The sequence below is a fragment of the Sorex araneus genome, chromosome 4 (assembly GCF_027595985.1).
Source record: "Sorex araneus isolate mSorAra2 chromosome 4, mSorAra2.pri, whole genome shotgun sequence".
In the NCBI taxonomy this organism is placed as follows: domain Eukaryota; kingdom Metazoa; phylum Chordata; class Mammalia; order Eulipotyphla; family Soricidae; genus Sorex; species Sorex araneus.
The window spans coordinates 148,129,686-148,145,201 of record NC_073305.1 but is presented as its reverse complement, the minus strand read 5'-3'; the positions used below and the strand labels follow the sequence as shown (position 1 = coordinate 148,145,201).

The 15,516-nt window shown below is 37.8% G+C and overlaps 1 pseudogene; it reads left to right on the top strand.

The window, feature by feature from the left end:
• The first annotated feature begins 2,552 nt into the window (after window positions 1–2,552).
• Window positions 2,553–2,898, top strand: LOC101545166 (eukaryotic translation initiation factor 1-like; annotated as a pseudogene).
• The last annotated feature ends 12,618 nt before the right edge of the window (window positions 2,899–15,516 follow it).

Here is a 15,516-nt window from a genome sequence, read left to right as displayed (position 1 = left end):
GGGCGGGGAGCGCGCCGGTAAGAAGCCCCTTCCCAAGATCTCCTGTGTGCCACGTTACTGCAATCTCATACCTCTAGTTAATGGTATAACCCCATTTTTTATTTAAAAAGTTTTTGCATGGCAAAAGAAACTCAAGATAAAATAAAGAGATAGCTTACTGAATAGGAGAAAATATTTGCACATCATAATCAGATAAAAGGCTAATAACCAAGATATATGAAGCTCTCCCAAAGCTCAACAGCAGAAAACCACTAACCCCATCAAAAACTAAGGGAAGGAAATCAACAGATTTTTCCCAAAGAAGGCATGTAGATGATTAGTAGGTATATGAAAATGTGTTCATCATCACTTATTATTAAGGAAACACAAATCAAAAAAATAAAATAACATCTCATATCAGTGAGTGTCATATCAAAAAAAAAAGCTGGAAACAACCCATGTTTGAGGCAAGAGGTTGAGAAAGGAACCTCATTCATTCATTGTTGGTGGAAGTGTCATCTGGTATAGATTATGGAAGCAGTATGGTAATTTCTCAGAAAAGGAGGAGTAGAACACCTGTTTGACCCAATATTTCAACTTCTTGGCATAACTGCCCGCAAATACAAAAACATTTATTCAAAAAAGATATATGCACACCTATATTTATTGCAGCACACAGTACAGTAGCCAGGATATGTTGAAATGTCCAACAGTAGAGTAATAGATCAAGAAGTTGTGGTATCTATACAGAACATATATGCAGCTGGAAGAAAAATGAAATCATGTAATTGATGCTAAATGAATGGAATTGTGTAAAGTGAAGTTCGAGAAAGAAAGATAAATATTGGATGATCTCACTTCTCTGTAGAAAATAGAAGAAAAACAATAACATAGGTAGTGCTGATAAATGACAAACTCCTGACATTAGAACACAAAACCAATTACCAAATAGATGAGGAGGTTTGGGGGAACAGGAGATCAAACAAGAGGCAATGTAGCGACAGTGGTGGAATGTGACAGGCACTTTTTTGGTGGTAGGGTATAGTTATTTTGTGTATGAATACTTGAAATTTAAATACTATTATATCCACATAAACTATAGTAAATTAAAAAACAAAGCCAGTAGCTTCTGTAGTTCTATTCTAATTGGTGTGGGTAAGATTTTTGTTTCCTTGTTAAGTCTAGTGCTCCACAAAGGCCTGGGCAGGGCCCAGAGAACTGTGTTGGAGTGGTCCTGGGGGCATCGGTGATGGCTGGAGGTTAATAGCTGCATGCACCTGGCAGCAGCTATAGTGACAAGGTCAAGCCAGCCTGGGTGGTAACTGAAGATTCACAGCTATAAGTGCTTGCCAATTGTTGAGATGCCAGGACCACGGAGATCTGAGCTATAGCTGGGGTTTTCCCATTGCAAGTGTTTGGCACCAACTGTGGTGCCAAGTTTGAACAGTTCTGAGCATTTGTCATTGCAAGTGCCTGGCATCAGCTCTAGTGCTGATGTCAAACAGGCCTGTGTAGCAACTGGGAGGGGGTTGCATACTTGAGTTCCTTACACTGTGTATGATGATGACTTGAAAGGGCTTGAATGGTGACCAAGACTTCACAGACAAAAGCAACAGGAGCCATCAATAGCGCTGATGTTGGAGTTGACCTGAGTGTGATTGGGGGTTTCACAGTTACAGATGCTTGGCAGTCACTAAAACTAGTATAGGCCTGAAATGTTGCTGAGGGAATCTATGCCATGACGAGTCTGAAAGAAGGTTGGTCTCCTTCAGAACTGTTGGTAACATGCATATTGGAATTGGCACAGTGCAATATGGTTGGCAGTGGATCAGCAAGGAAGAACATCAGACAGTAGGATTCTTTTATAAGTTGACTTACTTTGGGAGGGCCACATACCTACTTTTGTAGGTATGTTTACTTTCTAATATTTAAATGTGTACTGATAGGCACCCTGTACGCTTGTTATCCAAGAGTCATGGATAACATGGATAATCTTGGTAGTAATTTCACCTGCTCATCTGCCCCTGAGCAATACCCCTCAGATTAGTGTTTTCTGATTTTAAAATTAAATTATTTTTTTGTTTTGGATTTAAAACAGGATTCTAGAGAGTTGGAATGTCTTTCACTACTCTATGAGTTCAGACTACAATATTAGTAGAGTAATATAGTGCTAGAGATACTAATAATACTCAGTTCTTCAAAAATTATTGATTAACGTGGAGAAAAAACATTGAAGCAGAACTATGTCAATAAAATGTACAGTTGTGTGATCAAAGGACAAATGAAAACCTTTTAGCTTTACATATGAGAAGCAATATAGCAGCAGAATATACAACAAAACTTTTGGTAAAAATGTTTGCAAAAACCGTTATTGGCAACTTACATTTTGATCTGGTGGATATATGGATTATTTAAGAATATTAAATTGTGCCCAGTCACTGAGCCGCCGCCAAGGACTCAGCAGCCTCCCCCTCGAGCCCCCTTGTTTCCCAGTGCTCCGCCCCCCACCCCCCACCTTCTCCTGCCTCAGCCTTCTGCAGGCCATTTCCACTGAGGAAAAGGAATCCTATCTTATGTCCGATATACAGAACCTCCACTCTTTTGACCCGATTGCTGATGCAAGTAAGGGTGATGATCTGCTTCCTGCTGGCACTGAGGATTATATACATATAAGAATTCAAACTCTGTTGAATGGCAGGAAGACCCTTACCACAGTCCAAGGGATCGCTGATGATTACGATAAAAAGAAAGTGGTGAATCAGGTGTTGAAGAAGAAACTTGCCTGCAATGGTACTGCAACTGAGCATCCAGAATATAGAGAAGTAATTCAGTACAGGGTGATCAGCGCAAGAAAATATGCCAGTTCCTTGTGAGATTGGACTGGCTAAGGACGACCAGCTGAAGGTTCCTGAGTTTTAAGTGCTTCTGGCTCTTTGAAGCTTAAGTGTGGATTTCCTTGCAATGAGTAGAATTTCCCTTCTGTCCATTGTCACAAATTTAAAAACCACACAGCTTGTATACTGTAACCATTTGGGGTCTGTTTTTAACTTGGACTAGTTAACTTCATGCAGTAAACTCCAAAGAGTAAAAAAAGAAAATATTAAATTATATTAGATAAAGGAGTTGGACTGGAGTAATAGTTTAGTGGGTAAGGTAGTTCCCTTGCAAGCAACTAACCCAGGAATCACATAGGATCCCTGGAGACCTGCAGGAATGATTCGTGAGCACCGCTGATTGTGCCCGCCCCCCAAAATACAAAACAAACAGAATGAAAGAGCTGTAAATATGTTACAGGATTCCATAAACAGGATTTCTAAGCAGTGCTGAGGTCCAGCTGGGATTGAAAGTGAGAAGTCATAGATGAATTATTCAGTTGTCAGATTTTTCTCCAGCCCCAAGAGAAAATTGCAAATTTATTGCAATTAAATAAATTTAATTGCAAATTTATTACAATTTTCTCATTGCAAATTTAAATCACCTAAAATTCTACTTCTTTTTAATCTAAATAGACTGAATAGTCTTAACTAAGACAAAAAATGAGTAAAGTTTCCTGTAAAACAATAGACTTACAGTTTAGTAAACTTTTTAAGGGTCCAGAGAGAGAGAGTACAGTGGACCGAACACTTGCCTTGCACATGGTCAATCCGGTTTCAATTCCCAGCATGAACTACCATCCTCTGAGCCAGTCAGATGCGATCCCTGATCATGGAAACAGGAATAAGCACAGTAGACAATACATCTTCCCCCAAAACAAACAAAACAAAGCAGTTTTTTTTAAAGTAGTACTTTCCTTAGTTCTGTTTTTTCTACCTATGATTGGGTGTGCAGAATGCTTTTAACACTCAGATTTTGAAAAGTGAAGTTTACTTTCCTTTATAACCTGCATGTTTCCTACTTCTATATTAAAAATAAACATTTAGTGAGTACACTTGTGGATAAAAATTGGTTTTTGTTTGTTTGAGGGCCACACACAATTGTGCCTAGGCCTATGTTCTTAGGGATCACTCCTGGCAGAGCTTGGGGGACCATATAGAGTACTGGGGATTGAACCCAAAGCAAATGTGTAAGAAAAGCACACCAGCCTCTGTATGTACTCTCTCTCCATATCATTACTTCTTTAAAAAATTTTTTTTGAATTTTTTTATTGAGTCACCATGTGGAAAGTTACAAAGTTTTCAGGTTTAAGTCTCAGTTATACAATGCTCGAACACCCATCCCTTCACCAGTGCACATATTCCACCACCAAGAATCACAGTATAGCTCAACCCCGCACCCCCACATCCCTAGCCCCCCACACCCCTAGCCCCTCTCATCCCCCCCCGCCTGTGTAACTAATAAATTTCACTTTACTTTCACTTTGATTGCATTCAATATTTCAACAAAACTCACTATTATTGTTTGGAGAACCTCTCCCCTAAAGTCCCTTAAAGACCTGCTGGAAAGGAAGCATTAGATAATTTGTCTTCCATTGCTGAGAATGAAGAGGTATGAGGTTGAGTGACCGCACTTAGCGGCCTCATGGTTTTGGGTTTCTGTATTTAGTATTTTAGTAACTAAGTCCAGAGAAAGATCCGCCAGAAGTTGCATCATTGCCAACTTGTACTTCTCAGTTACATTATATTCCACATATGAGTGCAATCTTTCTATGTCTGTCTCTTTGTTTCTGACTCATTTCACTCAACATGATACTTTCCATGTTGATCCATTTATATGCGAATTTCATGACTTCATGTTTTCTGACAGCTACATAGTATTCCATTGTGTAGATGTACCAGAGTTTCTTTAACCAGTCTACTTTTTTTTTTTTTTTGACAGGAGGGAGAGTGGTAAAAATACTTAAGATTTACTCTCACCTTTCTGGTATATAATAATATTTACTTTGTAAATAATATGCTAATTAGCTCCAAGGACAGAGCTCAAGTGATAGAACACATGGCTAGTACGGGAATACTCTGAATTTGCTCCCCCCCTGCTTCATAGGTTCTAAGCTCTGTGGGGTGTAGTTCTGGTGGTCTCTGGCACCTTTGGCCCAAGCAGAACAATTTGCCTGGGCCAAATACTCATCCATGAAACCTTCATTGCTGGCTTAAGATCTCAAGGAGTAGGTCCAAGTTCTCAGACTACTGTTAGGGATGGTACTTATAAAAATATTATCTATTAATTATGGTATCATTAGCTATAATCACAATAGCATACATTAGCACTGTAATACTGTTATCCTGTTGTTCATCGATTTGCTCAAGTGGGCACCAGAAACGTTTCCATTATGAGACTTATTGTTACTGTTTTTGGCATATCAAATATGGTATGGGGAATTTGCCAGGCTCTGCTGTGTGGGCAGGATACTCTCCGTAGCTTGCCACGCTCTCCGAGAGGGAAGGAGGAATCGAACTCGGGTTGGCCGGATGCAAGGCAAATGCTCTACCCACTGTGCTATCACTTCAGTCCTGAAGTGTTATTTTTTTTATCACTGAAAATTTGTACCTTTTGAAGTAAATCTCTCCATTACATTTTTTTCTAGCTTTTGTTAACATCCACTGTAGTCTTTGTTTTTAGGAAAATTTAGTTATTTTTTGACTCCATTTGTATGTATATGTATGGTATTTATTTTAGTATTTAACTAAAATAATTTTAATTTTTAGACAAAAAAACCAGCTGAGAGAATGAGACAGTACTTTACCTTTTCAATTATTTTGTAAATAAATTTCAATATGAGTTTGGTTATTAAACCCAGAAAGTTAAAGTTACTTGATCATAAATTGTCTCATTTCCTTTATTAATCTAATGAACTTATCATTTGGTTCAGTAATAAAGACTTTGGCCATAGTAAATAATTACAGTAATGTATTATAGATGATGGTATTTCAATATAAGGAATGATTACAGAAATCATATATTATAGACTAAAATTGTTCACTAGTGCAAAAATTATATGAAAGTGATATTCTTCTAAATAATATAGGATCTTAAAGTTGAATTCCTAGGACTCTATAAATGTTTAGTTATCTAGAAACTAGGGATTTAATAGTATCAACTTGTAGTCCCGTTGATCTTTGATTTGCTCGAGTGGGCGCCAGTAACATCTCCATTTGTCCCTGTCGAGAGCTAGTGTAGCCCAATGATACCTGCTCATTCCAGGAACAGAAAGAGCCTCAAATCGTTCACTCAGAGATTTGACAAAGACAAAATGGCAATACTCCCCAAAGCATTATACAGATTTAACGCGATCCCTATGGGGATACCCATGGCATTCTTCAAAGAAGCGGAGCAAGCAATCCTGAAATTTATATGGAACAATAAACGCCCACGGATAGCTAAAACAATTCTTGGGAAAAAGATGATGGGAGGCATCACCCTTCCCAACCTTAAACTCTACTACAAAGCGGTAACAATTAAAACAGCATGGTACTGGAACAAAAGCAGAACTGCAGACCAATGGAACAGGGTGGAATATCCCCACACACAACCTCAAATGTATGATCATCTAATCTTTGATAAAGGTGCAAGAGATGTGAAGTGGAGCAAGGAAAGTCTCTTTAACAAATGGTGCTGGCACAACTGGACAACCACATGCAAAAAAATGGACTTAGAACTCGATCTGTCACCATGCACAAAAGTCAGATCAAAATGGATTAAAGACCTCAACATCAGACCACAAACCATAAGGTACATTGAAGACAAGGTAGGCAAAACCCTCCAGGATATTGAAGATAAAGGTATCTTCAAAGATGACACGGAACTAAGCAATCTAGTAAAAACAGAGATCAACAAATGGGACTACATTAAACTAAAAAGCTTCTGCACCGCAAAAGAAACAGCGACCAGAATACAAAGACTATCTACAGAATGGGAAAGGATATTTACACAATACCCATCAGATAAGGGGTTGATATCAAGGGTATATAAAGCACTGGTTGAACTCTACAAGAAGAAAACATCCAACCCCATCAAAAAATGGGGCGAAGAAATGAACAGAAACTTTACCAAGGAAGAGATACGAATGGCCAAAAGACACATGAAAAAGTGCTCTACATCACTAATCGTCAGAGAGATGCAGATCAAAACAACCATGAGATACCACCTCACACCACAGAGGCTAGCACACATCCAAAAGAACAAAAGCAACCGCTGTTGGAGAGGATGTGGGGAGAAAGGGACCCTTCTACACTGCTGGTGGGAATGCCGGCTAGTTCAGCCCTTTTGGAAAACAGTATGGACGACTCTCAAAAAACTTGAGGTTGAGCTCCCATTTGACCCAGCAATACCACTGCTGGGAATATATCCCAGAAAAGCCAAAAAGTATAGTCGAAGTGACATATGCACTTATATGTTCACCGCAGCACTGTTTACAATAGCCAGAATCTGGAAAAAACCCGAGTGCCCTAGAACAGATGACTGGTTGAAGAAACTCTGGTACATATATACAATGGAATACTATGCAGCTGTTAGAAAAAATGAGGTCATGACGTTTGCATATAAGTGGATCTACATGGAAAGTATCATGCTAAGTGAAATGAGTCAGAAAGAGAGAGACAGACACAGAAAGATTGCACTCATCTGTGGAATATAGAATAATAGACTATAAGACGAACACCCAAGAATAGTAGAAATAAGTACCAGGAGGTTGTCACCATGGCTTGGAGGCTGTTCTCTCACTCTGGGCAACTCAGAGAAGGGAACAGCAAGTAAAATGTGGTTGTTGGTCATGTGGGGGAAAGATGATGCGGGCCAAATATAGACTAGAGACTGAACGCAATGGCCACTCAACACCTTTATTGCAAACCACAACACCTAACCAGAGAGAGAGAACAAAAGGGAATTCCCTGCCATAGTGGCAGGGTGGGGTGGGGGGAGACGGGACTGGGAAGGGGGGGTGGGATGTTGGGTTTACTGGTGGTGGAGAATGGGCACTGGTGAAGGGATGGGTTATCAAACTCTGTAAGGGAGAAACATGAGCACAAAAATGTATAAATCTGTAACTGTACCCTCACGTTGACTCACTAATTAAAAATAAACTATAAAAAAAAAAAAAAGAGATTTGACAAAGAAATCTGACCATCTAGTTGGTGGGCGGCCATGAGGTCTTCTGACATCCCGTGGAATCCAGTCTGTAACAGCTCTAGTCCAATGGTTGTCTCTAAATCGCATTACATGACCGGCCCATCTGATTTTTGATGCCTTGGCAAACGAGACAGCATCCCTGATTTTTGACTGTCGATGAGGGATTTAATAGTAAAAAGTAATATATTGCAGTTCATACTGATTTTGATTTAACTGAGTCACTTAATAATGTTTTCCTATAAATAGGAGTGAACAATTTTGTCTTGCAAATTCTAATTCTTTGATTCTGTTACCAGGTAGTCTTAGCTATTGAGCTGCCGCACCATTTCTCTTATAATTTTCTGAGCAAAGATTGTGCACTTTAACTTGAGAAAAAAGGTATATGTTTTGTCTGAATTTGGCAATTCATTTGGTCATTTTTATTCCTTTAAAGAAGTGAGCTCCAAACTTTGCTCTTTATATCTTCTCTCAATTTGTCTCCCTCTGTTTCTAGCCCTTGTAAATGTTTTATCAACAAACACAGTCTTCCCTGACTCAGCTTTTTCATTCACACAGTGACACTTGTGTTTGAGAATTAACGAATGCATTGTACATAGACTAGAACTTTTTCATGAATCCTGAAGATACATATTAAAGTCAGGGCATCTGGCTTGAAAGCTATGCTCTTTCCACTTTGCCACATGAATCTCTTAGGAAATACTCTTTGCTATATTGTCTATTTCACTCTCCTGTTTTAGTAACTTAAAATCGCTATTACAAATACAATTTGGGAGTTTTTAGTTGACTTTTTACTACATATTTTTAGATAAAGAAAGATCGTTTATAGCACATTTAAACTGTTAAATGAATTGAAGCTTTAGCCTCTGTGTGGAAAACATGACATTTTTCAATTATGCATTTTCTATTAGAACTTAAACTATTATACTTATGATTTGTGTCTGTGTGTGTGTTTCAGTCACACCTGGCCATGCTCAGAAGTTATTGCTGACTTTGCAGTCAGAAATCATTCCTACTGCTGATAGGGGGACCATATGGGGTGCCGGGGATCAAACCTGGATCAGCTGTGTGCAAGGCAAATGCCCTAGCTGTTGTATTATCTCTCTAAGACCTATAATTATTTTAAATATCATGTCTTCTTAATTTTGGGTGTAATTACAGAAGATATTCAAGCAAATTTTGTGTTTGATTTTTTACGAGCTGAAATTCTCTGTGAATGTATACTACCATTCTTCATTATTTACATAGCCCTAATACCTTCCCCACCAGAAGGAAAAGCTAGCCGGAAACATGGGTTGACTGATGGAAACTTTTTAAATATATCATGTTTTAGGGAATATTCTTTTCACATTTATGAAGCCATGTGTTTTATAAAATTGTATAATACTAATGTGATGCTATTTTAAAGACATGTTAAAAACTATTCATTCTATCTTAAATATACCAGGTCTACAATAAAAACCTAGTTGGAAAATTGTTAATATCATCCATTTTATTTGACACTGACACCTTTTAATGTTTGGTTTAATTGTAATCCTTCCTGCCTTTAACTCCCTCTCTTAAAAAAAGATATTCTATCAATGTTTATATCTCCTGAAGCCATTAATATTGTTTTTATTCAAGGAATATTTGAAGTCTGTTATCTGGTTATTATTTGAGAATATAGGTATATCATTTTAAGAAACGTTAGTATTAGTATTTTAGTATTAAATAGAAAATAAATTTTGGGCAAAGGGTAAAGCATTAAAAGCATAAGAAAGCAATATTTTAGATGAAGCAAGATAATTTTTATTGAAACTTACTTAAGTATGAGGGGAGAGAAAGAGGAAGTAAATGTTTAAGAGAGAACACAGGCTTCACCAAAACAGGCAAGTAGCTATAGAGACAAGCAAGCTAAATACAGGTTCAAGGGAGATCACAGACTTGAAGAGCAAGCCTAAAAGAAGCAAATTAAACATGATTTGTGTTTGATTAAATGTCTATGCCATAATAAAAAGATAAAGTTATTATTTCTTTTCAAAAAATTTTATTCACTATTTATTTGCAACCCTGAAATATTTGAGAACAAGTTTTCTCCTTATACATGTGTAAGCTTCACCACACCTACACCAAGTTCTAGTGCCATCACAGTATCAAAGTGACAACTCTGCCTATTCCTCGCAACCTTGTCCCTTTTCTTTTTCAACTCAGATAATCACATAGTTAATTCAAAATGTATGGATTAAAGACCACACTATCAGACTTCAATCCATAAATTATATTGAGGAAAACCTTGCAGAACCCTTAATGATGTAGAATGAAAGCAATGAAAAACAAGTGCTACTACATCAAGTTAAAATACTTTTCACCACAAAATAAATTATTATTAGAATTAAAATAGCGCTACACAGACTAAAAACAACCCAGTTATTCAAGAACAGATGACAGAATACAGAAACTGGCATATTTTACAATGATATATTACCTGGCTAAAAGAAAAGATTGAATCATGCAATTTGATACTATATGGGGACCGGTGGCTGAGATCTCGAAGCCTGCTGGAATTTGGACTGGGCCTCCTCCACCCAGATCTCCAGTTTTCCAATAGTTTGGCAGCCACTCCTACAAACTGCCCCCAGCACCATGTAATCTCATTAAGGGCAAGACCCAGAGACCATGAAACAAAACTCCTGCAAGAGAGTGAAGCAGAATCTCGCATGGTGGAGCCTGGCAAGCTACCCATGGCGTATTTGACATGCCAAAAACAGTAACAATAGTAGGCCTCATTCTTCTGACCCTGAACATGACAGGGAGGAATGGAGACATTACTGGTGCCCACTCGAGCAAATCAATGAGCAACGGGATGACAGTGACACAGTGATACAGTGATTAGGATAGAACTAGAGGCTATTATGCTGATAAAGTCAGTCAAGAGAGGGCAAATAGAGAGTGATCTTTCTCATATGTTAGCATATAAAGATGCACAGTAAAGAAATAACAAATGGTCAAAGGTAATAGAACCTGAGAACCGTTTTTCAGAACTGAGTATGCCCAGAATTTATGCAGGTGTGTGATGGAAAGGAGAAGACCCCGAAGCAGTGGTGGAGGGAAGCAGACATTCTGGTGGAGGGTGTGGTGCTAGGATTTGTATGCAAGGAAACCCCCCCTTCACCCCCAATTAACCTAAGGGGACTCTCTGAAGGTAAAGGAATGACAGAGGGGTCTTTTTGGTGATGGAATTGTATTACACATTTGTATTATACAATCCCACCATGGGATGGTGACAGCACTTCGTAAAGGTATGAAGGTCCCTCTCCCCAATTTCATGGTATTATAAACCAACAATAAGTGAAAATATGAAAATTAGTTTAAAAATCAGCTGTTTTGATTAAATAATGTTTTGATTTTGATTAAAAATCAGCTGTTTTGTACTCACTGTGGGTTTCACTTGTTCTTTTTTGTTTTTTTTTTTTTTTACCCGTTGAATATAAGGTTAGACCTTTCTTCTTCATTAGTATATGGTCCCAAACTGCTATAAGTTTCCCTCTTAATATTGCATATGCTGTCGTCATAGGAGTTATAGCTTGCACTTGATTTGTCCCAGTCTGTCACATGCAAGGGAAACAACTTACCCTGTATTATCTCTCCTTTGTGCTTTTTGATTGGTGAGTTCAGACCTTTTACCTTTAGGTTGATTATTAATACTCTGAACTTAATATTATTTTTAAGTTTGTGTCAGTATTGTTTGTAATTCTGGTAATTTTAAGAAGACCTCCTAAATGGTGGTCTGGTGGCTTGGGACCTCTCCTGGTGATTGTTAAGCAAGAGCCTGGAAATACAAAGCTTGCTGGGTCTTGCTGTGCTAGAGAATATAAAAACCTTTCTGATGGTGTTTAGTGACCTTTGGAACTGCAGGGCCATGTGGTGTCTGGCCTATAAACTTCAGGCCTTGTCATTCATATCTCTTACCCTTGCAATATCTCTCAGGCCATTTCTTGCATGTGTTTCTATGAATTCGTATCAGCCTTTTCACATAGATTGATTCCCCTGGTGATTCTTTCAATTTCTTCCATTTAAAATCTGATTTTCTCTGTTCTAGTCTTTAGCTTTATGTTTACCATAGGATGATTGTCAGCCATTCTGTATCTATGTTACAGAATTTGTCCTTTCTGTATGCTGGTATCAACTCATTATCTTAGACCAAATCAATTCTGCGCTATTCTTCCTACCCTTTGAAGGTTTTTTCTTGTTTTTGTTTCTTATTCTCAACATATTTTGTGATTTTGTTTTCTTTCATGGAAATTAGAATAATTTAGAATTTATTATTAGAATAATAAAGAATTTTCAATATTTCTTATCCTGCAAGTCTAGTACAGGCCAACTCTATTCGATTTTGTTGATCTGAGAAATCCTTATTTTTCCATCATACATGAATGATAATTTTTCAGGGTACTCCTGACTGGAAGTTTTAGTCCTTAGAATTTTAGTTATGCATCCCACTCTTTCCTAGCTATAGGTTTCCTGCTGAGGAATACAACGCTAGCTTGATAAGAAGCTTTAAGTATTATTTATTTCCCCCTATCTTCCTTTAGTATTTTATCATTAACTTTTAACAATTTAGCAATGATATAATTTAGAGTAAATATTTTTATACTTATAAATTTTAGTGCCTTATCAGATCTAGTACATTTATGTTTTTTTCTTTCCTAAAGTTTATGAATTCTCAAGTTATTGCTTTTAAAAATGGACTCTCTTTCCAGTCTCCCCTCATTTCTGTTGCACCTATTAAATTTGTTTCTTCAAATAGAGTCTTACCATTTTGTGAAGGATTTCTTCACTTTTCCTTAGTTTTATTTCTTTCTCCTCTTCCATTTGAAGCATTACTGAAATTTTATATTTAATTTTTTTTTTCATTTGTGAAGTTGAGCCTGCTTGTTATTCTTTCCATAAATGTTTTAATTTTATTCATTTTATTTTTATAGCTAGTATCTATTCTTGTAAATGTTTAAGGTGTAATGTATTTAGAAAAGAATTTCTCTGCACCTACATTACCTTTTTTTACTTCATTAATATTTTGTTCTATATTAGTGTGCATTTGACATATCTCATCAATTTTCTTCATTAATAGTTATTTTAAGTTGTCCATGAGACTCCTTATTTCTGGGTCATTAAGATTGATTTATAGGGAATTTTCTCTTCCATTCATCATGTCACAGAATTTATCCTATATTGTCATTTGCCTTGCTTTTCTAGAAAGAGGTGTAGTGACTATGGTTTTGATAATTATCTGCTTTTCGGGATCTTAGTAGTGTGGAGAAAGAGTCTTATCTGCTGGGAGTTTCTCTCAGTCACCCCTCTGGGTGAAGAAGAGTAGTCAGTGTATAAAATTTTTAACTGACCCCTCTTGTCTTGGGATCAAATGAGTTTTCTGTCTGAGTTCATTATCTGTGGTCCATACCCCTCCTCAGTGACCAGTCACAGGATATCTGCTGCCATACTGTCATATTCTGGAATCAAACTCTTAGATTTCAAGGAGTGGAGAAAGGGGCTAGCCTGACATAGTATATAGTGGGTATATAGGGGTATATAGTGTTGTCTGGGAAACTATGTCTGGTCTCAAAATTCAACTCCAGTGACTGTGAATAATCTGCTTTTCTGTGAGGGAGTTTCTTATAGTCTTTCAAATTTACATATCCCCCCTGTCCTGGTCCATTTCTTGCTTGGACTGAATTACACATTGCAGTAAGACTCTGCCGAACTAAACCCCATGACGATTGTTTTGTTAGTATTTTGCAGCCTAAGACCAGATAGGTTTTTTTTTTTTCCAAAAAAGCCAAAACAACTCTTTAAATCACCACTGGGAAGGTGAGGCCACTTGTCTTTTTTTTTTTTTTTTTTATTGAATCACCATGTGGAAAGTTGCAAAGCTTTCAGGCTTAAGTTCAGTTACATAATGCTCGAACACCCATCCCTTCACCAGTGCATATATTCCACCACCAAGAACCACGGTAAACCTCCCCCCCGCCCCCCAGCCCCCCACCCTGCCTGTGTAGCTGATAAATTTCACTTTACTTTCTCTTTACTTTGATTACATACAAACAAAAAAGCTCACTATTATTGTTTGGAGTTTCCACCCCGCCCCCCAGAGTCAGACCTGCTAGAAAGGAAGCATTAGATAATTTGTTTTCCATTGCTGAGAATGAAGAGATATGAGGTCATGTGGCCACAGTAGTGGCCTCAAGGTTCTAGATTTCTGTATTTTAGTATTTAAGTGACTAAGTCCAGAGCGCTTTCTGCCAGAGGTTGCATCATTGCTAGCTCGTACCTCTCTGCTACTTTATATTCCATATATGAGTGCAATCTTTCTGTGTCTGTCTCTTTCTTTCTGACTCATTTCACTCAACATGATACTTTCCATGTTGATCCACTTATATGCAAATTTCATGACTTCATGCTTTCTAACAGCTTCATAGTATTCCATTGTGTAGATGTACCAAAGTTTTTTTAGCCAGTCATCTGTTCTCGGGCATTTGGTTTTTATCCAGATTCTGGCTATTGTAAACTGTGCTGCGATGAACATATAGGTGCAGATGTCATTTTGACTGTACTTTTTTGCTTCTCCGGGATATATTCCCAGCAGTGGTATTGCTGGGTTAAATGAGAGTTCGATTTCTAATTTTTTGAGAAGCGACCATATTGTTTTCCAAAAGGGCTGAACCAGTTGGCATTCCCACCAGCAGTGTAGGAGGGCTCCTTTCTCCCCATATCCACGCCAACAGTGGTTGTTTTTATTTTTTGGATGTGAGCCAGTCTCTGTGGTGTGAGGTGGTATCTCTTAGTTGTTTTGATCTGCATCTCCCTGATGATTAGTGATGAAGAGCATTTTTTCATGTGCCTTTTAGCCATTCGTATTTCTTCCTTGAGAAAGTTTCTGTTCATTTCTTCTCCCCATTTTTTGATGGGGTTGGATGTTTTCTTCGTGTAGAGGTCAACCAGTGCCTTGTATACCCTTGATATCACCCCCTTATCGGATGGGTATTGGGTGAATATCCTTTCCCATTCTGTAGATTGCCTTTGTATTCTGGTCACTGTATCTTTTGCAGTGCAGAAGCTTCTTAGGTTAATATAGTCCCATTTGTTTATCTTTGTTTCCACTTGGTTGGTCAGTGGCATGTCATCTTTGAAGATACTTTATCTACAATATCATGGAGGGTTTTGCCAACCTTGTCTTCAATGTACCTTATGGTTTGAGGTCTGATGTTGAGGTCTTTAATTCATTTTGATCTGACTTTTGTGCATGGTGTTTGGTTGAGGTCTAAGCCATTTTTTTTGCATGTGGCTGTCCAGTTATGCCAGCACTATTTGTTGAAGAGATTTCCTTGTTCCACTTCACATTTCTTGCCCCCTTATCAAGGATCAGATGATCATATATTTGGGGTTGCATGTAGGGATATTCCACCCTGTTCCATTGATCAGCGGCTCTGCTTTTGTTCGAGGCCA